The sequence below is a fragment of the Pygoscelis adeliae genome, unplaced genomic scaffold (genome assembly GCF_000699105.1).
Source record: "Pygoscelis adeliae isolate BGI_AS28 unplaced genomic scaffold, ASM69910v1 Scaffold241, whole genome shotgun sequence".
Taxonomy (NCBI): Eukaryota; Metazoa; Chordata; class Aves; order Sphenisciformes; family Spheniscidae; genus Pygoscelis; species Pygoscelis adeliae.
In genome coordinates, this window is record NW_008824056.1 from 1729017 (window position 1) to 1756166 (window position 27150).

Consider the following 27150-nt stretch of genomic DNA (forward strand, 5'->3'; position numbering starts at 1 on the left):
TAAAAGCAGGTTATGCACTAGGGCTTCCCATACCCACAGTCAGACCATCAGTGCTACTGCATGTTATTACCAACAGGAGGATGTGCAGTAGACTACTTCCACGTTCAAACCTTCATAGTTTCAATGGGGGGAGGCAAGAAGAATCACTATTTTTCACTGCTTTTGTGATCATAGTAACACATATGTTGAATCCTGGTCTCTGAGAAGGGTAGGGAACAAGCAAGTCCATTACCCCATTATGGCTGAGCAACAGATTTATCCACAGCCTGCTGAAGATGCAATTATAGGACACTTGCCTCATACGTGGGTTCAAGTACCCACTATACTACAAATTTCCTATATAACCTGGGACCAATTAGTTAGCTATGGTGTCCCAACTTGCCCTTCACCCTGGGAAGCAGGAAAGTGTTTAATCATCTTTAATTTATCTTATGTTACCATGGTTCCCAGCTTGGGGTTGTATGCAGAACTGGCTGGTCTGCTAGAGCAACAAAAAGAAAGGGTTAACTTTGGAGCAGGCTTTTGAAATATTATCTCCACCTTTGGGAAGTGTTACTGGAGATGCAGAGTGAGGATTCAGTGCAACCTCGGCAACAACATAAAAAGTCCACAGTTCTCTTGCAGATCTAAAGATCATTTGGCATAAAAACATATGAAAATTTTTGTTCACAATATTAATAAATGGCTACATGAATTTTAAAAAATACTGGGGGTGGGGGAAATAAAAGAAAGCACCAGGAGCTGTGGGCAGCCCTATATTCTAGTGCAAGATCCAGGCCAAAACTGAATATCTGTTCTCAGCTGGAAAGCAATCAGGCACCCAACAGGAACCTAAACAAAACCTCTCACTAATCTCCGATACTGACTTTTATCACAAAAGTCTCTCCCAAGACCATTGATGGACAAACTTAAGTGGCAACTCACCTGCTGAGTCAAAACATGTCGGGAGTTTTGATAAAAAAAAATGTTGAGTTGAGAAAAATCCTTCCTCATATCTGTCCTTGATTGGAATCCGTTGAAGAGGACATGCATTCATGTAAACCCGTACATCTAATGTGCACATTAATATGGGATTAGTAAATGGTTTTCAGCCACTCTGCAAATGTCTTTTCAAATCTGAGGTTTCCAAAAACCTCAAGTACCTTCCTATTGAAAAAAAAGTATGATGAGGACACTTCACCATTTAACTAGTGATGTTTCCAGATGGAAAGTTAAAATTAACATGCATTCACCGAATGTCACTGAAGCCACTAATATGAGCACAGTTGTATTGAATTTCACCACCCACATGGAAGGAAACCAACATTTTTATTCTCTCCCATGGTTTGTAAAATTTATTGCAGAATTTTAGCTGTGTTGGATATTTTCAGATTTGGTACATGGCTTCTGTGATAGCGTGACAGCTGTCATTTGTATGCTTGGGGGGTTTTTTAGTTGCATTTCTTTTTTTGGGGGGGAAGCCACAGATTTCTCTGTCCTCTCCACACACTCTGCTTTAGTGAACACAACAGTTACAGGACCAGTGTGCAAAGGCATCCCAGACCTTTTTATGCACTGCCTTCTTTGTTTCACTTACAACAGGTTTATCTTGCTGAACAAAGTGAACTACAAGTACCTTGGAGTCACGAGAGACAGCAGAGGCAGCAACTTATCTTCAGACTGATGAGCCTCCCAGACACCCTTTGGGTTTTGCAGGAAAACAAATGAGATGCGGTCAGGAGCTCATTCCCACTCGGACAGAGATCAGTGTGCAACCCATTTGCATCGTTTTCACTTAAAGCAAACGATGGCTATACGCTCTTCAAACTCAACCAAATAAAACGCATGTCACCTGCAATCTTAAAGTTGATATCTACTCATTTATTTTTCCCTCCTGATTTATATCCCTTTAAATCAATGACCTGAAATTACAGCCTTCCCACAGGCACGCAGATCCCATAAATTTTGGACTTTTAATACTACTTTATTTTGAGACTGACAAACAGTAAGCCTTGTCAGAGAGGGTGATTAAGAAAGTTATGCTTGGTGTCACTGGAAGGTGCAGAAAAGTGCTTTTCTGGTGACTCTGCCCACCTCTCTGCCATGTGTGGGTCTTCAGGAAGCCCAGGCTGGATTTGGGGTGTACCCTTACAGCCATGTCAGAGATGAGGCTGAGCTGGATCATAACCCCCTCCCTTCCTACCGCCTGCAGCTGCCGCTGCATGAGACCCCCTCATTTGGGTACCACCCTGTATACACTGCACGCAGACCCAAGTTGTGGAATTTAATAGTACAGAACAAACGTAATTTTGAAAAATCAACAATATCTGTCAGGCTATTTAATTCCGATTACAACGGAGCCAAGGGCTGCAGATGCACTGGATTTTTATTATGTACAGAAAGACATTGTATTTGGGTAAGGCGCCTTCTCCCTGAATTATTACTCTGCAACTTCTCTCCTCATGGAAGTCCTGACCTCTAGAAGTCAAACCCTGGGCAAGAGAGCTTTAGTCTTTATTATTATGCTCCTTGTAGGGGAATGAATTACCTTGTGATACTGAAGCAAGTAGGCTGTTTTAAGGTTTCTCCTTAAATCTGCTGCATTTTCTGCAGCGTTTGAACAGACCATTGTAATTGTTCTATATATATTTTCTTCAGGAGTTTCATGCCAGTTGTTGGAGAGATGCTATGTGAAATAAGATTGAATTTACCAAGTGCTTTATAACATAGTGATCCCACTGCCTGACTCGTTACAACTCTCACGCTAGAGCAGTGCCTCCATCAGTGCCCTCAGTGATGCTATAACCTTTTGAGAGAGGAGACTTGGACAGCCAGATGCCTTCCTGCCCGAGAAGCTAGCACACACGTCAGGGAAAAGCATTTCTGCTCGGGTTTGGGGTGTTTTTGTTCTGGTTTGCTCTTTGGAAACTCACATAGTAAATCTACTGCCCCGATGGCATGCCCACATCAAGGCTCACAGGCAGGAGAAACCCCTTGCAAGTTGACAGTAAAATAGGGTCATTCTCCCCCTCTTTGAGCTCACCAAAGCCATTCCCCATCACCAGGACTGACCTCAAGACCTGGAAATTTTTTTTTTCTGTCTCTGTGATGCTGGAAATTTTTGGCCAGATGCTGGTTGAGCCAGGGAGAATCGAGAAGACATTAAAGCTCAGGACCCGTTGCCCTTGTCCTGGGGACACGGAGGGCTCTAACACCCACCCATAACTCCCAGCTGGGATTTCCTGGGGGATTTTCCACATTTTCCACAGAAACAAGCATCAGTGGCCAGGTGCAAAGCTTGGCTATCAGCTTGCACTTTGCCAAAAGCCGGGAAAGCTCAGCTCACACAGCAACTGGGGCTTTCTTTAAATGTCATTTTTAATATTTAATCACCCTGGATGGCCTCAATATTTACAGCATAAGCCATTTCATTGGGAATTAAATATATAGCCCAGATATTTAAGGAAACTGATTCAGAGCCACATAAATGTAATTGCATTGACCTGGGAATGAAATCGCACACGGTACTTTTTTTTCTGCAGGATGTTTAAACCCCATTTTGAATACATTATGCTAAGGGAATCTCTTTCAGTGTGTTGCCTGGATAGGTTTCACTAATACTGAGTTGTGCAAGGCATCCAAAGCACCCAGGCTTAACAGAGGAACTAATGAAAACTATGTATACTTTACTATATATATACTTTACTATACAATATATATAGGTATATAGTGCATCTTTTGTAAATTGACACCTGTTTGCTGAAGCAGCCTATTAAAAATGCATTTCCCAAAAAACAAAATACATATAGAAAGGCAATAAGAATAGTAAGTGAAAGAAAGGCAATAAGAAGGAGTAATATGTAATACTATGTCGTGGTTTCACCCCAGCTGGCAGCTCAGCACCACACAGCCGCTCGCTCACTCCCCCATGGTGGGATGGGGGAGAAAGTCGAAAGAGTAAAAGTGAGAAAACTCGTGGGTTGAGATAAAGACAGTTTAATAGGCAAAGCAAAAGCCACGCACACAAGCAAAGCAAACCAAGGAATTCATTCACTCCTTCCCATCGGCAGGCAGGTGTTCAGCCATCCCCAGGAAAGCAGGGCTCCATCACGCGTAACGGTTACTTGGGAAGACAAGCGCCATCACTCTGAACATCCCGCCCTTTCTTCTTCCCCCAGCTTTATATGCTGAGCATGACGTCACATGGTATGGAATATCCCTGTGGTCAGTTGGGGTCAGCTGTTCCGGCTGTGTCCCCTCCCAACTTCTTGTGCACCCCCAGCCTACTCGCTGGTGGGGTGGGGTGAGAAGCAGAAAAGGCCTTGACTCTGTGTAAGCACTGCTCAGCAGTAACTAAAACATCCCTGCATTATCAACACTGTTTCCAGCACAAGTCCAAAACATGGCCCCGTACCAGCTACTATGAAGAAAATTAACTCTATCCCAGCCAAAACCAGCACACACTATTTTTGTAACAGTGAAGATGCTTAACATCAGGATATTTATGCAATTATGAATTGAGGCTTTTCTATTATTTATCTATATATCAAACTATTTCAATCCAAACTACAAACTCCTCGCACAGATATTTGCTTTGACAGGAGCTGCATTTCCCCTGCCTCCCCAGCTGATGGCATCCAGCCCCACTCCAGCCCCGTCCCACGCTTGCAGTCTTGACCTTGGTCACACCACCAGGCAAGCTGCTCCAGGAGGAGGAGATGTTTTGCTTCAAGCACCAAAACAAACTTTCCTGCTCTCCACGGAACAGTTTCTCTTCATAAGAAGCAGGGAAAGACACATTTTTGTCTTCAATTAATCAAGAACTGAAGCAAAACGCCCATCTGTGCCAACGTACGGTCTGCAGATGGTTTTGTTAATGTTTTTGGGCCCATGTCTTCCAATAGTGTTTTTCTGCACAGGACAGGAAAAAAATCAAGCCAAAGGTAGCCCAGAGTGGCCCATTTTTTTCCCCTCTCTGAATTGCTACAAGTAATATCCCAGCCAACATCCTAGCCTTCTTCCTCAAATATGTGGGTTCCATTTTCTCCCATAAATACTTCAAAAATGGCAAGTAAGCAGCTGGAAGAGGCTAGGTTTTGCCTTCCATTTTGCTGTAAGTGAAACCATAACTTACAGAAGTATTTAGGAGGGGAGCAGAGATCGCAGCATGCAGCCAGCCCTCCCCACATGCTTCGGGGTTACACATCGTGATGAATCAAGACAAGAGCAAGGAGAGCAATGGGGGCCCTTTTTCCAGGCATAATGAAATGCAGCAGGGGTATTTTTTCTTCCAAGTTGACAACCCAATAACACAGCAACACGGTCACAAATCATCACGCCAAAGAGGGATTTCTAACCCCTGCCAAAGCTCTGCTCTGTTTATGGAAGCTGTATGTATGATACCTCTCAGCATACACCCCAGAAAGTATTTTTTTTTTTTCGAACCAGAAACAAAAATACCATCACATTTTTGACCTACTATTCAGCTGTAGTCCAAGGAACACATTTAATGTATTCTTCTCCATATCAAAGCAAAATAACTCAAGTAGAGCAGATGATTTTTATTTGCTGGGGGGGTAGGGAAGGAATTAAGGTTTGCGGAGGATCCTTCCACCATGGCTTGGCCACAGTGGGCTGGTCACCCACACAGCATAACTTCCCTGAAAAAATCACTGCAGGAGGATCCCCCTTGCTTAGGAGCTGTAACAGCAACTACAGGGGCTTCCAAAACTATCCCCAGTATTTCTGAGGAAGGGGGAAATGTTGCATGGGGCTGGGAAACACACATTATCACCTCCCACATCTCGGAGAGGTTCAGGCTGAAAAACAACATGCTCTGTACCCAGCCAAGGGACGTTGCTTTGGATGATTTACTGTTACTGGGTTTTATTTAACAGAGATGTGGAAAACTGTCAAACGTTTTATCACCCGTGGCAGTTAGGGCATGATACATGCTGATATCAGCCGAAGATTATAAGGCAATAGTATAAAGTCTTATTGGAAAGAGAATGGAAGCTGGAAATCTTGGCTAGCGATCACTCCTACCTTTGTAATGAGTTTCTGGATCAGTAGGGGTGAAATTGCATGCCAAAAACCACGTATAATTTATCCCTTGTTTAAACACATACTGGCAACCCAATTATTATTTTCAGAATCACAGAGTTTAACTTATCAATGTATTATTGAACAAGAGCTTTCTCTCATTTCACATAACACAGTGGAGTATGCTTTAATGAGCAGGGAAACCCAAGCTGAAGCCCCACAGCTGGACCAGCCATCGCAGCACTGGGAGGAGCCGACTGATCCCGGACCCCACTCCTCCCTGGGACAAGAATGCTCTTGCTCACCATGTGCCGTGTTGGGTGCAACAGCATAGTTTGTGCTGGTTATGCTTTTGAACCTGACGGTAACAGAGCTCAGCAATCGTTGCCAACAAAATTGCGGTCATATTCCCCCCAAAATGCACAGATCTGCTGGGGAACTAAATACCTTAGTCTTCTTGAAAGAAGGGGAAAATAAGTTTACCTTCAAAAAACACCCATCTAAACAGACAAATGCTTCTTGAACATGGAGATTAATTAAAGAGAATGACATAGGACCCACAGAGCAGAGACCTTCTGCAGGAAGCAAACCCCCAGGGCGGCACAACACAACCCCAATATTTTACACAATATCCTGAAATAAATTTACTGTTCAGTTTCTCAATTGTCTATGCATAAAACAGGGTTTGGTTTTGTGCCATTTGATTACCAGTTGTTTGAAACAAGGACTACCTTTCGTCTTGCTTGTAGCGGTCAGCACAAGGGATCAAGAGCAGTGTGGTATAAGGAGTGGCTACACAACATGCTCCCATGCTCCACGAGCACCACAGCGTCTTGCACAGACCAGCTGTATCCACATCCACAGGAGAAACTGCAATCATCTTGAAGCCAAAGGTACAACGTCCTCCGGCCTCCACAATTGTTAAAGATGAGAAGTGAACAAAAGTAAGAAAGATATTAGCCAGCCCTGATATTTCAGCATAGGATAAAAATACAAGGCACACTATTTTCCCTGCAATGTTACTATGGTGATTTCACTAAGGACAAAATAGCACGATGTTTAGTAGAGCCATGGTTATGAACCAAAGCTCACAAGCAAGATACTAATCTGCTCATTAAACAATACCAGGGTTGGTGAATTATAATCAAAAAGCAATTATACAACGGATAGACTATCAGAGCTCACCCCGCTAAGCGTGAAGGTCAAACACATTAGATTAACTAGGGATCAGCTCGCTGAAAACCTGCAACTTGGTATACAAAATCATTACTTCTAGCGGTATTAATAATAAAAACGATTGCCAGCACTACTTCATTTACTTAGACCAACATGAAATGTCTGGCATAAATATTGCACTAAATCACATGCAAATTGCCTGTATGCAGTAGATCGAACCATATGAAACTACTGCGCTGTAGAAAATACATATATATACTTTAAGTATACTTTCCACACTTTATAAAGATGTGGTGAATTTTGCTAACAGTTTAGAGCTCCACATTACTGAGAGTTTATGACCCAAGTGTACACATTTTGCCAGTTATTGCTGTATTGCAAATCACTCTTTCAAGTAAAACGCATTCATTACATGCGGAGATACTGTGACTGCTGTGGTTTCATAATGATTTCCCTTTGGGCTGTTTATAAGCCTTATTTTTGTGTTAGACTCTTCTTCACTTGCTTTCTGCCAAAGGGTAAATATCTCTACAACACTCTCGGACAAACTTGCAGGTGTCATAAATTCGTTTCTCACCAGGAGCAATGCACTCACACAAAGACAGGGCTGAAGCTTGGGCTGTGGGCTGGGACATTCAAAGTGCTTCATGTGTACTTAAAAATATAAAGAAAGAAAAAAGAAACTAAGCTCCCAAAGCTCTGGTAGAGCAAAGGCTCACCTTGCTGAGCTGGAATGATGTGCTTCGTATTCTTGAACTCAGACCTTTGGTTCATAAACTACTCTTTTCTCACCTTACAAATTCTGTTAGCTTCTCACCCATTGCTGGAAATTGAGAAATGTAACCCAATGTAAATAAACAGGAGATTGTCATGGGAAGAGCAAGAAGTAGTCTGTATTTGGTCACAAAATAGACTGGGATGGGGAGGGAAGAGAAAGATGCTGCTGACTTTTTCTAATCAAAACCCATACGATTTACATATGATCAAATGGAGAAAGAGCATCACCCTAAGCTGGAGAAGAGCTACTCAGTAAAAGGGGAAATCACACTGGGTGTTACTAAAGGAGTCTAGACAAAGAGAAACCATAAGACTTTTTGTTGGAATTACAGCCTACAATACAAGCAATAACCCGTTATCTTCCTGTCTAACAGAATTAACTGCCCCGATGCCTTAAAGAACTTATTTCCCCAAACCTCTGCCCTCCTCCCGTCTTTCCCTCTAATTCTTTTTTCCTGGGAGATGCGGGCTCATACTGCCCGGGCTCAGAGTGAGGAGCTTCCTCATCCTGGGGAGACAACACCAAGCTGCGGGATAAATTCTTTCACAGCAAAAAATATATGTAATTTCATTACTTGAGTGACAGAAACCTACTCACTGTTTACACCAGGACTGCTATTAAAGCAATTATTTGGTATCAGTGCAATATGGCAGCAGGATTTAAATATTGCCTAGCAGCAAGGCAAAGGAACTGCTTCTCCAGACAGGTCAAACTCATAACACTTTGTTCCTTTTGCAGCAAAGACCAAAGAGCAATCTCTCTGAAGTCCTTGGTAATGGAGCTATATAAAAATGCTTCTAAAAGTGCTCAGCTAGACCACATTGCTGCTACTTACATTCTTCCCAGTACCTTACCACAAGTTACACGCAGCTGTCAGGATGATGCCCTGTAAATGCCAGGTTCACCCGCTGCAGACTGTGCTCAGCAGCCTTCTCCTGGGAAACAGCCCAAAAGCTCAGCCCATCACACCGCAGCAAGCAGTTAGACTCAAGCAGGGCCAAGCCAGCGGGCAGTGATCACTCATACCCCCATGCACTAAGATGAAAAAAATGCCGACAAGTGCTTTCTGTCCCCATGACATCAAGCCATGTCCCTGCACTGTAAAATATGGCCAGTGGTCTCCAGGTTAGCATGGAGGACAAGAATTATTTTTTTTTTTTTTTTTAATGGGAACTGTCAGATTTAAGATACATTCAGAAAACCCTGAATGAAAACAAGCTACTTTATAATTATGTTTAAAATTCACTGTGTTTTTTACGTGCTTTGGCTGGTTTGCCTCATGTCCCCAAGCAATGCAAATGCTGTGACATCCTCATGAGCTGCTGCAACTCAGTCCTCACTCCAGCACTCCCCATTGTAAAAAAAAAACCACCCTGATGCCGTACGTTTAATTAATGCTTTAAGCTACAATGAAGCATCCTCTAAAGACACTTGTAAACCTCTAAGCTTCCAGTCTTACAAACGCCCTTTTTGTGTACGCTCCCCCCTTCTTCCTTGTTTTTATATCACTGGCTATCATCAACGGCAGCTTTTGGGAGCACACGGCTGCTGTGGAGCTGCTGCAAGGGTGCAAGGGCTGGCACCATTGTTGCCTCCTGTGCCACAGGTGCTTCAAAACATGCACAAAACATTGCAGCCAGAGCAATGAAAATGAACCAGCTGGAAACCAGCAACCAACTGGCAATTCCGCTCCCATGGGTGTTCTGGATTTTAAAGCATACTTGGGTTCGCCAAGGAGATGACACAGCAATATTAGATATCAATTAATTACCCCAGGTGAATGCCTTTCAGGATGCTCTGTAAGCCACCGCCTGCTCCTCTCCTGGATCTCCCATGTCTCTGTTTCCCAGGGCAGGGGCTGGGAAACCCTCCCCTGGCGAGGAGATCTGCAGAGATGGCATCCGCCAGTCTCGGTCCAAAGCTCAATGAACCTTTGTCCGTACCCGGGCTCCGCAGATGTTAATACTGATTTTTCCCTCCTTCCCCACAAATGCAATATCTGCTGGTTGGGGAAACGTATTAAATGAAATGGGAAAAAAGTCAGGTTTGGCAAAAATGTGTACCTGTCACTGCTAGAATTTGTCCTTAGGGTTATGAATGGTAAACGACCATTGCAGGTGCTAAGCAGAAGGGAAACTGGTTCATAGATCATCTGCTCCTTTTGCCATCTTTTTATGCAGTGCTTTTATTTAGCAAGCCCATTTGTGTACAAAAGCGTATTTCCTAGGCTGTTCACAACCCTCGCAAAAAGCACGGTCCCTAAGCCAAAGAATGTGTAATCTCGGTAAGACCTGTCAGCAAATTCAGAAAATATCCGTAAGTATAAATACACAAACCCATCAAATTCATACAAATGTTAAAGCAATCACTATATTTTCAAGTTCTTCAAAATACCTGTTATTCTTATCTTATTAAGTCTAATTCCTGGCCTGCTGATACCAGGGTGGTTCTCACTTCATGTTGAAGTTCGGGTCTTACATTTCCATTTAAAAATTCTTTTCTCATGTAAAGGGTCTCTGAAAACTTTTATTAAGTCTTCAAAAAGGATGCATGCAGAGATCCAGTTCATAAACTGGAGCAAATGTTGCTGTATTTGTCCATCCATCTCTAACACTGAAGACAGCATGGAAAGCTGATTGCTAATGCTTCTTGAATTTTGCTGCAAGTAGTGAAGCTATTTCTTTGGTATTTAAGCTGTAGGTGAAAGCAAGACAGACATCTGCTAATTGCTGGTTTCTGGGGAAATGGGAACTATTTAGATTTGGGGGCTGATAGGGTTTTTTAATTAGCTCATAACTCTTCTTGTGTGCAGTAGATGAAGACCTTTCTGCTTACCGAAGAGTGACAACATGGGCAGAGGAAAAGCATAAAGATTTCTGTACAATTACCAGCCAACATGTTTTTATCCTGTACAAGAATGCACACATACACGATGTCACTCCATCTCCCTGCAGCACCAGACAGCCACGTAATTTCGGGTGTTGGACCGAACCAGCGGCATTCTGGCTTCCCAGGTCCCAGAAAAATCTGCAGGCAAACAGACCCCAGGGAGACGAGCGACATCCTCCTGGTGCTCTTCATCCGTTCCCTTTTCACATGCTCTCCTTTATGCCCTTTACTTGCACACTTCAGTCCATGAGCAGCTACTCAATATACACGTGAAACAAGCCCCTGGCCTGGCTCAGGAAGACACGAGGAAGTATTTCTCCTTTCCTCCTCCCACCAATCTCCTTCCCCCTTATCCTTAAACCCTGAGCATACCAGCAGCCTCCAAACAGTATCTGCAGATCACAGGCATGGTACAACAGTGGTAAATCACTTCCATGTTAAAAGATCAAGGCAGCTTTAAAATGGAGGCCAAAGCCTGCAGCAGATACCATCATAAGCTTTTTCTAGGCTACAGTTTATTTTATGGTACATCTTAAAATGTCCCTGTCACTTTTTACAGCCGGTGACCTTCATTTAACTCTGCCAGACTTTATGACAAACCAAGATGCAAAACGCCATCCCTGCATCCCCAGGAGTACGCTGGTCACAATGCAACCTGCCTTGGGCTGTCCCCTCCCGTACACAAACCCAGTTTTACTGAGCAATTTCCTGCAGGAGCACACTCCTGCCATACCAAGCCCCACGCCGCAGCCAGCATCTCCCGCCAGCTCCCCACCTCGGCCCCTGTGTGACGTTGCATCTCCAAACACCCCAGTTATCCTCCCCAGCTCATTTTATATGCTGGCACGCAGTGTATGTTCACCAAAAACAAGATCCCAATGCCCGCTTGCACAGGCAAAATATATTTGCCCAAGCCATTCACAGAAAAAGGCAGCAGAGGAAATTTCCATTTAGGAGCTCCCAGTGCAGTCTACTGCTAAGCAAAGCATTTTGCCAAAGAAAGACTTGGCCTTCGGAGAATGGTGATAATGGGAGGGAATGAAGGATATCATCCACACACAACAGCAACACGGTGAGGTGCGAGGATGAAGGATAGAGCTCCCCTACAGCAGATGGTGCAGATGTTCCCTCTCATCCATCTTCCATATGTTCCAATTCAAAACTGAGCAGGTCTTCAGTTTTGCTCCAGTTGAAATCCCCAATCTCTGCACACACAAGGCGCAGTGGAACAGGCACCAGAGCATCACACCGCCACCTGGGACAGTGTCTCTCCCTACCCAAAATGTCACCGTGGCCTGAGAGGTCATTTTGCCAGGTAAGAAAGTTTTTCTCTGGTATTTATCCCTGCAGAAGTCAGGAGGCAAGACTCCCGATTCTCAGCTCCATGGATTTGCATGCAGGCAGGATGGAGGACATGGCATGGCACAGGGGGATGCTGGCTGCCGGCACCAGCCACCACTCTGATGGCCAAGCATCACCTCTGGCTTCCTCCTTTCTCACAGGGACAGTAGGTAATTCCTGACCCATCCCACCCAGCAGTAAGCCAGCCAGCCAACCCTGTCAGGAAACAAAGGATACAAAATTGAATATAAACCGCAACAAGCACAGACCCCGTTTTAAAGCCTGCTTCTCATCACCAGGCAGCCAGTGACAGAGTCGAGCAGCAGTGTAATCCGACTTTAATTGATGATGAGAATATTCATCTGGGCACTGTCCAATTTGGTATACTTAATACCTTGTGCCTTCTCCACACGGATCGATTTTTGCATTGGGTTTATGAGGGGTAATTAATATTCATTCAGAATTAAGTAGAATAAGATTCCCAATGCATGAAGATGTTTATTATTTATTCATATTTAAAGCTTGTTAGATTAATCTATTTTAAATTACCGCATGCTGCCAGGCACAATTATTATAATTTATTAGGATAATTTCAGTGTTTTATTTCCCTCTGATGCAACCTTGCAGAAGGTGTATGCTGCTTCTCGAATGTTCCCATAACGCAGCTCATGCTGCTGCTGCTAACAGAGCTGCAGCCCAGCAACAAGCATCCCCTTCTCCAAAGGGACCAAACTCCAGATTAGGGGTGTAGTCCACGCTAATTTATTTTTTAAGCAGATATCCCGAGGTATAGAAATCCTTGCATCACCTCTGAGCGTGGGGTAGGGGGTGCATTCATTTGTGGCAAGACACTAGGGAAAAAAAAAAAATCTATGGTGACTTATTCCTAAAGATGCTAGATGATGAATTGCAATAGCTGGCTCGGGCAGTTTAAGGTTACCACATATGGCATATCCCAGCTAAGCAACGTAAAATGATGGGCACGCTTGGTACCTCCAGGACCTGCCTTTGGCCACCAAAGAAACCCCTGAACATCTTCCTGCCTCTGTTTCTTGGGCATAAACGGCTCCTCCTGAGACTTTACAGGAGTGGTACTTACAGCGAGGGGAACAGAGAAATAAAGTCTTCAGCTCCATGCTGTGCAAAAGACTTCACCTCATTTCTTTAAAAAAAACCCCTACATATTTGCTTAAAAGCTGCAGTTACCATTATTACATTTAATTGATACCCTCAGGGGCTCAAAATGAGATGGGCTTTTATGAAATTTAATTATTTTCCACCAGGGCTTGCAAGGTAAAGGTGCAATTACAGCAGCAAGGGCCACTCCTCGCAGCGAGGGAGTGTCAGCTTCCTTGACAGCCCCATGCCAGCGCCCAGTCACTGAGCGCAGATCTCTGCTACACATCAGGCTTTGCCCCCGCTGCAGTAGTCAGATTGCTTTTGCTCATTTTAGCCTTTAAAAAATAATTTAAAAAACCACACCAATTTGACTAGACAATGGACCAGATCGCTCCATGTATGAACCTGTCACTGCAAGCATTACTTCATTCAGTTATGTCCTTCCAGCGATGCTAAAGCGAGTATACACCAAGCAGGGTGCAGAAACAGGATTCTCCCCCCCATGCCTGAGGTAGGCTTTGGGCAAGTCCTTCCCACATCAGTATAATGAGGGAAATAACACCTGCACGGTTGGCTGCAAATCAACCAATTGATACTTGCACATCACTTTAAATAATAATTTCTCACCTTTGAAAAAGCCCCTCGTTTACCCTGATGCCCAGGGAAAAGCATCCGATGCGCTGATGCAGGAGGAATGGAAGAAGAGAGCCTGCTTTGAGACTCCCCCCACCTGAGCAGCTGCAATACCCACAGCACGCCTAATGATTTCTCCCCCCCAAAAATGACTGTACAGTGCAAACTCTTTTGAACTGAGCTGCTTAATCAAAATCTCCTGAGAGTAAATGCAGCCAAAAGGAAAAAAAGACCAAACTTTTTAATATAAAAAGAAAAAAGACCTCCTTTGAGTAAAACAAATGATTTTCTAACAAAGAACGTCCTGGGGGCAGGAAGACAATGTCGTGCTTTTGATGTTGCAATACTGTACTTGAGATTAATGCTCTCACAGTTAAGATTTTACCCCAATTATAAATCTCCCATAGCAAATAACAAATATAGTCTTCTCTAATGGCAAACTAAATTTTAGCTATTCTTTGACTGCTAGTTTTCAGATAGATTGCTCTTAAACTCTCTAACAAGATTATTTCAGTATTCCTTTCATCAAATATCTATTATTTTAATATTATGCTTTTGATATTTAAGGCATGCCCTATCAGCTATAAGCAAATAATATTAGGGTGTTTATATTCTTCTGCCATTTAAAGCAATCTCCAGTTTCCTCTACTTTGATGAACAGTGGGGGAAAATGTTGGTGTCACCAGGGCCATTCTCCCAACAGGGAAAAAGCTGACCATTAAACTTTGATCCAATCAATACTACACTAACGCTGTAGTCTCTCCATGAGGCTCGGGAATGGAAACATTTAATTTCCGTGAATAACCAGGTTATGGTTCCCTTTTGCAGAGTGCTGGGGCGGCAGCCCGAGGGAGAGCCCAAGAGCATCTGTATTTGCTGCACGTTGAGGCCCCGTGTTTATAGTGAAATGACCAAAAACCAGAAGCAGCAAAAATTACACCAGTGTAGAGGCAGAATATGGTATTCCTCACTCCCCTTTAAGTCCTCAGACTTTGCTTGGGGATCAAAATCCCCGCTTTTAACTCATGGTTTTTTCCTCCAGGATGTTTGACTAAGCAAATACAAAAGATATCCAATATATTTAACACCTGGTAAGCTGTTATTTTAAAAACAATTTCAATAAACTACAGAAGTTGATACCGTTAGAGGCTTGAAAATATACGATCTCATTAAAAAATGCTGGCACTTTGAAAGATCTCTGGTGGTCAATCACAGCTTGGGGAGGGCTGTAATTTATATCTTTGATCCCCACAGCTAAACCATTTAATCTAATAATAAACATCAATCACTGATTTTTACTGCACCATTTTGCAGCCTGAGCAGAAAACCTTGCTCTCGTGGACAAATTAGACACCCCAAAGTGACACTTGCAAATAAATACTGGCTAATATTCAGCAATATAATTCCATAGGATCAATTTTTTATTTAAGCCCTACTGGAGCTAGGAAAAAGTTTGTAATTACAAAAACATCTAGAAAGACAATCCTGTGCAGTGGAACAGCATCTGGTGAGCAGGAGCCTGCCTCTCTAGCAGCTCAGTGACAACACATACCTTTACGTCTGTTACAGTTGTTGTCAGAAAGTTATTAAGTGTGTCCAGATATTCTGCATGACAGTCCATAACTCACCATTAAAAATGATGCAAGATCCCATTATGTTCCCATGCAGCCTCTCGAGGTACTAATCCACCATCTACCACTCAATAGCAGAGGAAACGGAACGGTCAGGCATAATACATCGTGCAAGTGGATAACTGCCAGAAAAAATAAATCAGATGGAGCCCATTAATATATAATGATGCCAAGCTACCATTAACTCAAATATTCTTTCCGAACCAGAAAGCTATTTAAGAAGTAACTGAAACAATGATTTTCCTTTGGACGCATTGAACATCATCACTGCCTAATGCTGGATTTTTGCACTCAGTGGAACAAGGCAGTTCGTCAGTGTGCTTTCTGAAATCTTCTGTAAACTAATATTTTCCAATAAAGGTACTTTATAATTAAATTAAATTATTTATAAAAGTTCCAGTCCAAGTAGAGATGGAAGATTAAGAAGTTAAAGGCTACTCCAGTCTTCCCAATGAATACCTGCAAGAATCAAGCAAGTAGGCAGCAGCGAGAACATTGAAATTTGCTGGTTACACTTTTTAACAGGATTAGCTGGGTTTCTGCTTCAGAGAAGGCAAGATAAATCTAAATTTTGTTGTCCAAGAATTCACTTAATAGAATGATGATCTTTAGGGGAAAAAGGTCATTTTTTGTCTTCACTTACCACTTCTGTTCCTCCCCAGAAAGAAGACAAATGAAGGAGTAGAGCAAGGAATATTTGTCTTGAGACAAGAACCAGGAAGGGCTGAAATGGGCTTTTATGTCAGGTTTTTAAACCAACATTCACACAAAAGCCAGAGAAGTCTGACCAAATGTAAATACTCATGTCAACCCAACGTTGAGATCTTACGAGATGACTCCAGCAGCAGCTAAGCCAGCTCAGGGATCCAGCCACCAGCCACGCACACTAAAGCTTGGCCATCGCAACATGTGGACAGAGAGCGTATGCTCAGGTCAAAACTCAATCAATCAGTATATATTGATCTTTCTTAATTATCTCCTCAGAGCATACTCAAGTCCAAGGAGCTTTGCTTACATGAAAAATGTATCACCTTTGTTCCAAGGAAGGAAAATATATGAAGGCACTTAAATTCGTGCCTTTTAGTCTTGCAGCTCCATGAATACATTTTAGTTACTGATTACAAGTATTGGAGCTACTCAAAATGAACTTTCCAGTTGTCTCCAGTAAACTCTCCAGTGTGTATATAAAATAGCTTTAACAGAGACTCACATCAGCAATTTTGTAAGTGTTGCATTAAATCCAGACGGTGTTTTTCATCTCAAGACAGAAAAAATGCATATTAATCCACCAGCAAAGGAATGCATTGAGAATTTTAAACATTTCTGTCAGTATCGGTAAAACCATAATACATTCTTTGCTAGATGAGATACTGAATCATTTTGGTTCATTTGGAGGCCATTTGCTAACTTTATTAGGCAATATTCAGATGATGGATATCAAAAGGATATTCACTGTAGAAACAGGCTTTGTTTCTGAAGACAGTAATTAGGTTAACCTCATGAATAAACCCTTCACATCAGCAGACTGTACAAAGTGAAAATGAAAAAAATGCAGGAGAAAATAAGAAAGAAAAAAAATAATTTCATGCAAAGGGAAAAAACTTACATTTATGTATAGCACTCTCCATCTGACACTTTTAAAACAATTCGTACATGAATAGAAATGTCATAGTCACTGATGTACCAAAACACATAGGTATAGCATTATGGAAGTGACCATAATGCCATTATGGTCATATGCTATAATGCATATATGCAATTATTAATGCATCATTAAGCCCCAGGCAGAGGCATCGCTCCTGAGCATCCCCACTCTCCCAGGCAGCTGGCAGGGGTTCCTACGCAGCCAGGGAGTCACGAGTCCTCTGCTGAGACCCTGCTCCTGACAACTGCCTTTCCCTGCCGGTGGGCTGAAGCCAACCTAAAACCGACGTAGACATGAGTTGTGGGTGCTGGGATGAAGTTACCTAGCAGTGATTTGCAGAAGTGATAATCAGGTGGAGCTTTTACCGTCTGCTCCTGGAGCTGCAGGTGCTCAGCACATCTGCACCCAGAGGCCACCTAAGAAACTCAGCATTACCGGTCTAAGGGGCTTTTCCAAAGTGGTACACCAACAGCAGGCTCCAAGCAAAACTGCAGACAGCGCCTTGCCTCTTAGCTACAACACCAAGCAATGAGCCACAACCACTTTCACACATTATACATGCTCAGAATGAGTTACTAGAAAGATGCTAAGGATAAAAAGGGATGAAAGCTGGTAAAATTTGCAAAGGTAGACTTAAGCTAAACTGATACAGCTTGGCATAATTTAAGCAGACTAAATGCAAGCTAAGAAACAATATACTCAATAGAAGAAAAGCCTTCAGTTAACCCAATCGCTCTCTGTCATCATGGGCTATGGCGGGACCACATCACCAGCCCCACGTGCAGCAGCCACCCTTGTGCCAGCATCGCCACTATTTGCACAGCAAAGCTCTCATACCTACACTGAGTGAATGCAAAGGCATCAGTCAACTGAACACTGATAAGTGGTTTAACGGAAAAGAAACTTTTCAGGTTTGGGGTTTTTTTGCTTGGTTTTTTTTGTTTGTTTTGCTTTGTATTGGTTGTTTTTTTTAAACAAAGCAAATAAAGCAAATACAGAAGGGTGTGGAAGAAGTGGATTTAACTCAGAAGTGGGCTGGAAGATTCCTCCTGGGGACCAAGAGGAACATGGGCCAAGAAAGGTAGACCCACTGTGAGCCTGTGGTTTCCACTGACTTCCAATGGCTACAGCCAACATCAATTAACGTGGTCCTGAAGGTCACGTTACTACACTGAATATCCAGAGATTTGACCTGGAAAATTCAGAACAGAAGGTAAAGAACAGAGGCAGTAAAGAAAAAGGGTGAATCCCATTTGCACTGGACTGGTCATTCAATGAAGAGCTATCCTTTCACCCCAAAACACCTAGTAGTTCCTCCACCTCTAGCAAGGTTAGCTCCTACACAAAAAAATTAAAGATCTCAAAGCAAAATTCAAATAAGGTCATCTGACATCGTAGCATGGGCTGAGGGCAATAGCACATTGCCAACAGACTTGCACATTGCCAACAGACTTGTAACCCATTAGTTTAACATAGTACAACATGCATAGTGCATGGTATAAAACTGTGTTTAGCATTAAAACCTAATGGCCAACCTCATGTGTAGTGTGGATGCAATTTTAGGATACTTCAAAACAGAGGGCAAAGGCATGAGCTGCGGGGCTGGGCTGTCCAAGCACAGCCACAGCCTCAGTGGCATGGGATGTACTTCTCCTATTCAGTCTGCTATTGCCCTGAAAGTCCCAAAACAATTTCAGGACATAGAGTGCCCCAAGACAGGTCACCTCTGTTGTTATTCACTCATTTTAAAAGACATTACAAAGGGCCTTAAGAAAGGTTATTTGATCCTAGGCTTTCCCCTTCAGCAGAACAAAGCATTATATTTCAGCACTAACAATGAGATATTTTTCCTCGAGTCAGCTTTAAAATAATGTTGACATTATAGTCAATACATTATATATCACTATATTTATGTCAGAACCTATTGGCATAAAAATAAATCAATCTAAATGTATAGCTCTTGTATTTAAATGAAGCCTGGCAATGCCATATCTTTCCTTCAATTTTCACTCAGCTTCTCATATGTGTATCAATCATCTCTGACAGATTTCATACACTGGGATATCACCTCTAGTCTCACTAAAAACTATTTAAAGTGAATTTTATATACAAAGACTGGAAAAATCTGCTTTTGGGAGCTCTTTTTATAAGCAATATAGTTTCTGATAGCCTAAGCATCACAAGTGAGGTTTTACTCTTAACCTCATATTCAAGATAGGTCTGAATTGCAGGACAGTAAACGAGGGTCACCCCAAGTCAGCCAGATCATGTTAAAGCAATGGCAAAGCCAAACAAGATGGTTTTTAAACTCAGGTTAGCAGGTTTGATTTACTCAGAAATACTGACTGTAAGAGATCTCCCAACAGCCGTGCAAAACCATCCAGCGTGGAAGAGGCCAACAGGGAACACTGTGAAAGTGTTTTAAGAGACAATTCCCCAACAGACCTCATCTTAACCAACAGATCTAAGCTGATTTGTTCCCACTGCTACGTTATAAAATAAACCCCAAAATATATGTATCTAAAAATATAAAATAATCTAAATAAATAAAAATGTAATGATCACCTCTAAGACATTCACTGGCTCTGTGAATAAAGTAGAATTAAAAAAAGTCTTTAAGTCTTTAGTATTAAGTAGGTTAACCAATTTCCTGTTAGTATTTAAGTGACATCTGAGATTTTTTTCATCAATTTGCAACAGCCATAAAAGTAAGTCATTTCACCCCAGCTGCTATAAGGCAGTTACTTCAGTTACCTTAATTTGAAGTGGCCAGTTACGTTCAATCTCCATTTCAGCTGACAAGAGAAACGCAGGATGCCAACTCCACTATTTCTGAATTACTGACATTAACAGCTGTTTTATATCTACAGAGCTTTGTAAACATATAAACAAGTCAATTAATTAAAATACTATAGTAACATAGATTTTAATAATTTGGGGAACAGCCTGATGTTTACAGATCTACAGATGCTATATAAAAATACCAGAAAGAGAATTTGCTTGTTCAGAGGAAACAGAACAGGAACTATTTCCTTCCTCCTGTTTGATGGAAGGCCCCACCTTTTGCTTGCAGAACAAAGAGGTTTCAGCCCTAAATCCACAGATACCCTAAGACAGATATGTAGGTTTTCCTCCAAAGGTCAGGTCCAGCTACAGGACCCAGCTGAAACCTCTCCAGTGACACCTTTCCATCCAGATCAGACAAAGCTGCCCCACAACACGCACCCCAAAACCGCTAAGTAACACACTGAATAACGCACAGGTCTCCAACACAAACTGTTGCCAGGCCAGCAGCTTAAGCAACATGGACCGAATCACTCCCAAGGAAACAGAGAAAACCAAGAATTTACCCAGCTTAGAAACAAATTCAGTTTAAGAGAACTGAGGGTTTGGGGGGATGTAACTACCTGGTTGGACCAAGACTGCATGCAGCAGAAACTTCTCTATCCTGCTGTAACCCACCAAGACTGTAAGAACAGAATGAGCTGTTGATAGAAGTGAAATTACAGAAAACGATGTGTTTGTTATGGGAACACCAAGGCCTGATCATGAAAGGGGTCAGCAGCGCTCCCTGTGCCTGAACACACACACAGTTATATAAGAAACTACTGAGCACATACAACACTTCTCTGTGGAGGACACGATTTAGGTCTTAGACTGCAAGATTTGAGGATTTTTCACCACTCCTTCCTTTTCCATCCAATCCAGAGGGTTGGATTTTTTTTGAGAGAGTTGTTTTAAATAACTGCTTTATCTAATGGATGACAGCAGGGATCACTCCAGCTAGAATTTAAACCTACATTGTTTTATGCAACTTCAGGCTCCACAAAACACATCCGATTGGGGTCAAAAGGATTTTTGCTGAGGATGCCAACGCTGCCAGTTTACAGCTCTACTTTGGGGAGGGGGCTGCGGTGCCACCCATCCTGTTGCATGAACCAGGGGCCACAGTTTGCTGCACGTCCATCAGAGATGACACAACAGCCGCAGCCATCGCTGCATTCATATTAGGTGGGATGGCAACAGCTTCGGTTAACTCCAATGGGAGTTAACCAGCATCTCTACCAGATTATCCAACAGAGCTGTGGGGAACAGGCGCTTTTTTCAAAAATTGGACCAAAGGCAACTGTAGCAGAGTCTGAGCAGCAAACCATGGCAGCCTCAGGCAGCTGGCAGGGGACACAGATGGGCCAGTATTTCAGAAAGTTAGACACACACATTTATGATTGCTCGAGCAGAACTAGGTGATCTCCAGAGGTCCCTTCCAACCTCAACCATTCTGTGATTCAGCTTTAAAAAAAGGCTAGTTTGGTCACTTTATTACCCTACCATGTTTTATTTTTATTAGAAGAAATAAAAGTGACCTCTTCCTGTTGGTATTAGTATTTGTCTTTGGAAACGAACCTCCAAAGTCATGTAAATAAGTGACAGAAATGAATGACAGCAGTTGCGGCCTTGAAATAAGACTTTTTGTCCTAATACAGAAAACATTTCTTGTATATTAATGTTACAGTGCTGACCCCTAGTGACAGATAACCCAGAAAACAGGAGCATTTGTCAGGATAAACCTCACTTCTCACCTCTTCCCTCCTGATCTCATCCACCAGTCCAGATCCATCTCCCCTACCTTTGGAGGGTGAGCAGCACCCAGCAATCCTGGGCACTGGCTCCCAGTTAATACCACAGACTTGGTATCTTTATTGCACAGAACAGTTTTTCAAAGGGTCAAAATATTAAAAGATACCTGAGTAAAGTTTGCTACTCAAATTACATAAAGCAGATTATGAAGAGATTGGTACAATAATTCAAAAGCCAAGCAGTAAGTTACTGATTTTTAGATTAAGTACGTTATTTATATCACTACCTAGTGAGGGCTAAAACCCTTTTCCACACTCAGGGGCCGGTGCATGCCTGGAGAGGTTTTGCAGTAAGGACAACAACCTTACTAGGGCAGAGAGGAGCCAGCCAGGACCCTCCAAGGCTGGATTCACTGCAGGATGCATGGCAAGTGAAGATCTCGGGAGTGATGTAATGACTCAGGAGCCCACAGCTCAGAGATGCTCCAAGGGGGTCATGTTGTTGATTTACAACAGAAGACAAACCCAAATAGGGCCCAACATAAGAGTGTAAAACAAGCATCCCAGGTAGATAAAATCAGAGAGGCTCACCAGAACACGCACGTCATCATTCCTGACAGGAGAAAACTCGTCAACAGTGCTGGCTCAGGTGACTACATGCAGAAGTTACCAAGCTTTCCTGTAAATTAAGAACAAAAAAAACATTTGGTCATTTCTCAGTTTGGTTTGATCCTTGCCCTCTTTAGAACGGGATGCCTGCTAACGAACCCCTCCTGTTTCCCTTGCTTTTCTGGGAGATTCGGGAGGTATATTGGGTACAAACTTCAAAAAAAGTTTAGTCTATACAAATTATGTTAATATTTTTAAATGGGACTAAGAGGACACCAGAAAGCAGAAAAACATCTCTTCCCCACTCCTTTGGGAAAAGGGAAATGACATCCATATTTTCTCGGATTGCAACGAACACATATTTTGAGCAAACCCCTCCCCAGCCTGGCTCTGCCTCTGCCCTGGTGAGTGTGGCCGCCTGCAGCTATCCATCAAGTTTGTTTTCTTGTTGCTGCTGTGGGCAAGCTGTAAATTCGCCTCTTCTCAACCAACCTGCACATAATGCCAAACTAGTAGCAGTCCCAGGCACGCCTCTTGCAAAACGTGTGCTCGCTTAAGCCCTTCCCTCAGCTGCCCCCCTAAAGTAACCGAAGCTCAGAGGAATTTCAACATGTGGCAGAGCCTGCATTTGCAATAAACTTCATTTAGCTGCCCTTGCAATATAGTGCTGGTGCCCAAGGGTATACCACCAAGTGTTTGCAGCAGTCACTCTTTTGGTTGAATTCAAGTGATGCAGTGATGCACCATTTCCATTGCAGTTTCATCTCTTCAGAGGGTTGTGCATGCTTTAATTAGGATTTTACAGATTTCTTTGAGGTGGCAAGAGGCAAGGGCCAAGAGTGACAAATGACTGTCAGCTGTTTGTGTTTCTATTTCTGGCAGGGAGAGCTTTAAAGCAACAGAAAAGCAGTGCATGCTGCTTAAAGGTGCACCCAGCAATGCAGGGGCTGAGGGAAACAGAGAACTGCACCTCCAGGAAGGCTCTGTGCCCTCTTGTGGAAAGCTATACATCTTGTTACGCCTTACTTACAGCTCCGTCTTCGTGCTGGGGCTGCTCCTCAACGGAGCCATGCTGTGGCTCAGCTGCTGCCATGCCAAGGACTGGACCTGCACCACTGTCTGCCTAGCGAACCTGCTCTACCTCTTCTCTTTGCCTTTGCTCATCATCAACTACATCCTGCAGGACACGGCCTTTTGGAGGGCTGCTCTGCAGGCTGGTACATTTCTTGCTTTATGCCAACCTGTACAGCAGCAGCCTGCTGCTGACTTGCATCAGCATCTGCCACTTTCTGGGTGTTTGCTACCCCATCCGCTCCCTACCCTACAGGACCTGGCACCTGGCTGCTGCTGGCACAGCTACATCCTGGGCACTGGTGTTCCTGCAGCTCCTGCCCACCTCGATCTATGCTTGCACTGGTGTTATCAATAACCACAGCGTTTGCTATGACACAACGAGCCCCAAGAACCTCAGCAGCTATTTCCCCTATGGCATGGTTCTAACCACATCTGGTTTCCTCTTTCCTTTCCTCATCATTTTAGTGTGCTATTTCTGATGATCAGAAGCCTCACCCAACACACTGGAGACACCAACCCCACCAGTAGTGCCACCTGAGCCAAGTCAATCCAAACCATTCTCCTCGTCTGTGGGCTTTTTGCTGTTTGTTTACTTTCATATCACATCACCCTCAGCATTTACCTCTTCATTTGCATGTACCGGGTAGCTAACTGCCAACTCCTACAGCGCTGGAGTTTGCTTTACAAGATCTGGAGGCCACTGGTGAGCCTGAACAGCTGCATCAACTCCCTCTTCTACTTTCTTTCTGGTCAAACTAACAGAGCCAGGCTCACTTTGGAGCTCACACTGCCCAAGGCAGGTCCTCTTACCAGGTCTGCTGTGAATGCAGAGGGGACAGGTGCCCCAGCAAGGCTTGCCCCCCACTGAGGAAGCACATTCCTGCAGATTTGTACCACTTTACTGGGTATGAGACTCAAAGAAGAGCCATAAAACTCACCTGCACAACAAAAAAAAAAAAGTATAATTACAATTCCCCAAGAGCGAGGGCAAACTGTAGTGAGGACAAATTTGGGTAAAGAACACAGGAAATATTTTTATGAAGGACTGAGGGGCAAGTTGTCATCATCTCCTGGGCCAGCTGTGACTAAAGAAAGCTGAAGTGCTTTCCAAAAGGCACATCTACTGTTTCTAGTTGTAAAGAGGGCTGTAAAGAAAAATTATAGTGAATAACTGAGGAAGACACCAGAGCAGAGGTAAGCAGTCGTCTACAGTCATTAGTTAGATAACGAATTTTTTAAAATGCTATGAGTGTACTTCAAAAAGCTACTTCAATGACGATTACCATCTGGCTACTATTTCCTTGACAGGGTCCATCACATCAGCACCCTAGCTAAAGGGTAGCAACCCTTTCTGTTGCTAGCCAGGACTATGCACGCTAAATGCACTATGAAGAGAGGCTTTTAGAATCATAGAATAGTTTGGGTTGGAAGGGACCTTTAAAGGGGGTTTAGGTCAAACCCCCTGCAATAAGCAGGGACATCTTCAACTAAATCAGGTTGCTCAGAGCCCCGTCCAACCTGACCTTGAAGGTTTCCAGGGATGGGGCATCCACCACCTCTCTGGGCAACCTGGGTCAGTGCTTCACCACCCTCAGCATAAAAAATTTCTTCCTTATATCTAGTCTACATCTGCCCCCTTCAGTTTAAAGCCATTCCCCCTGGTCCTGTCACAACAGGCCCTGCTAAAAAGTTTGCCGCCATCTTTTTTATAAGCCCCCTTTAGGTACTGATAGGCTGCAATAAGGTCTCCCCGAAGCTGCCTCTTTCCTAGGCTGAACAACCCCAACTCTCTCAGCCTTTCTTCATAGCAGAGGTGTTCCATCCCCCTGATCATTCTCATGGCCCTCTTCTGGACCCGCTCCAACAGGTCGGTGTCTTTCTTATGCTGAGGGCTCCAGAGCTGGAGGCAATACTCCAGGTGGGGTCTCACCAGAGCAGAATAGAGGGGCACCTACCTTACATGTAGTGTATTTCAGAAAAGGTAACAAAGTGATTCTCCACAGCATCTTCAGATGCAGCTTAGCTGCCCCGCAGATCATAACAGCAGCAGGAGCCAAAGGTTTTGGGGAGTTGACTAGCCAAGAAGCGGGGCTTTGCTTAACATGAGGCAATTGGAAATGTGAGCACACCGTTCGTAGGGTCACATCGTAATGCCACACCTATGGCACATTCACTGTCACTGCAGTAACGGTCTGGCTCAGAAACCTTCTGTTCTCTCTGCAAAGGCAGCTCAAAAAAATAGCTAACCCAGTGCTCAGAGGAATGGGGAGCTTCTGATTTCTTCCCTCCCACAGTGTCAAGCCCCATTACCTGTTGTTTAAATGCTTTGGGCACAATGGGATAGGAACAAGCTTCGACTATCTGTACAAAACTTCACATGCAAGAACCTGATAAGGACCTTGGCAGGTACCATAACAAAAGTATAATTTCAGTTGTTGTTCCTAGAAAGTGCTAATTGCTTCCAACCCCATATTTGAGCTACAGGCAACTGCAGACCCATCGCTGCCCATGATGTTTGAGTCACACTCCTTTGTTCAAGTCAGCTGGGAGCAGCAATTATTCAGAGAAGAAGCAAGGCAGCAAGGAGCTGCCAGCTATACGAGACCTAGAAAACACTACAAGAGTAAGAGGAATTGACCTAGAGCCTGACAACAAATGATCTAGCTGGGTGTCCTGGTTTCGGCAGGGATAGAGTTAATTTCCTTCCTAGTAGCTGGTACAATGCTGTGTTTTGGATTTAGGATGAGAACAAAGTTGATAACACACCGATGTTTTAGTTGTTGTATGTGTTTTCCATGCTCTACCAACTGAGAAGGCTGGAGGTGCACAAGAAGCTGGGAGGGGGCACAGCCAAACTGGCCAAAGAAACATTCCATACCATGTGACATCATGCTCAGTACATAAACTGGGGGAAGCTGGCCGGGGGGGCCGCTGCTCGGGGACTGGCTGGGCATCGGTCGGTGGGTGGTGAGCAATTGTACTGTGCATCACTTGTTTTGTGTATTATTATTATTATTATCATCATATTATTATTATCATTTTATTTCAATTATTAAACTGTTTTTATCTCAACCCACGAGTTTTTCTCACTTTAAACCACGACAGTCCTTTTTGGCTCCCTACGTGGGGCACAAAGGGTTTGAGATAATAACAGATTAACCGGAGTGTATTAAGGAACTAATATCTGTTAATAGTTGTGGGTCACAATGTTGGTTTCTCTGTTCTCGATATTGATTTGTATAATCTGCATCGTGCTCCTTTTTTTGCTGTACATGTTAAAGATTGGTGTTGGTTTATGCAGTTTGCTGTGGTCTGCTGTGATTAGTGATGTCTCGCTTGTGAGGTTTGTTTTTAGAACATTGACCTTGACCTTAGTGTGGTATGTAAGTTTCGCAATGAATCCGTTACTGTACCACGGATACCATTTCGTGGAGACAACTAGCAATTACAGTAACTTTTCTGAGAGTTTTTTTACGGAGGAAATACAGAATGGCAGTGTCACTACCTTCTTCTATGATGTTTCCTCCTTCATTACAGTAACTTTTCAGTATTTTGAACAGCCTTGGGTGGTTAAGATACTTCTATTGGTACTTCTTGGGAATATTGTTTCGGTTTTGTCTAAAGTTGGTAAGCAATTTAAGAATATCATCCAGAGAT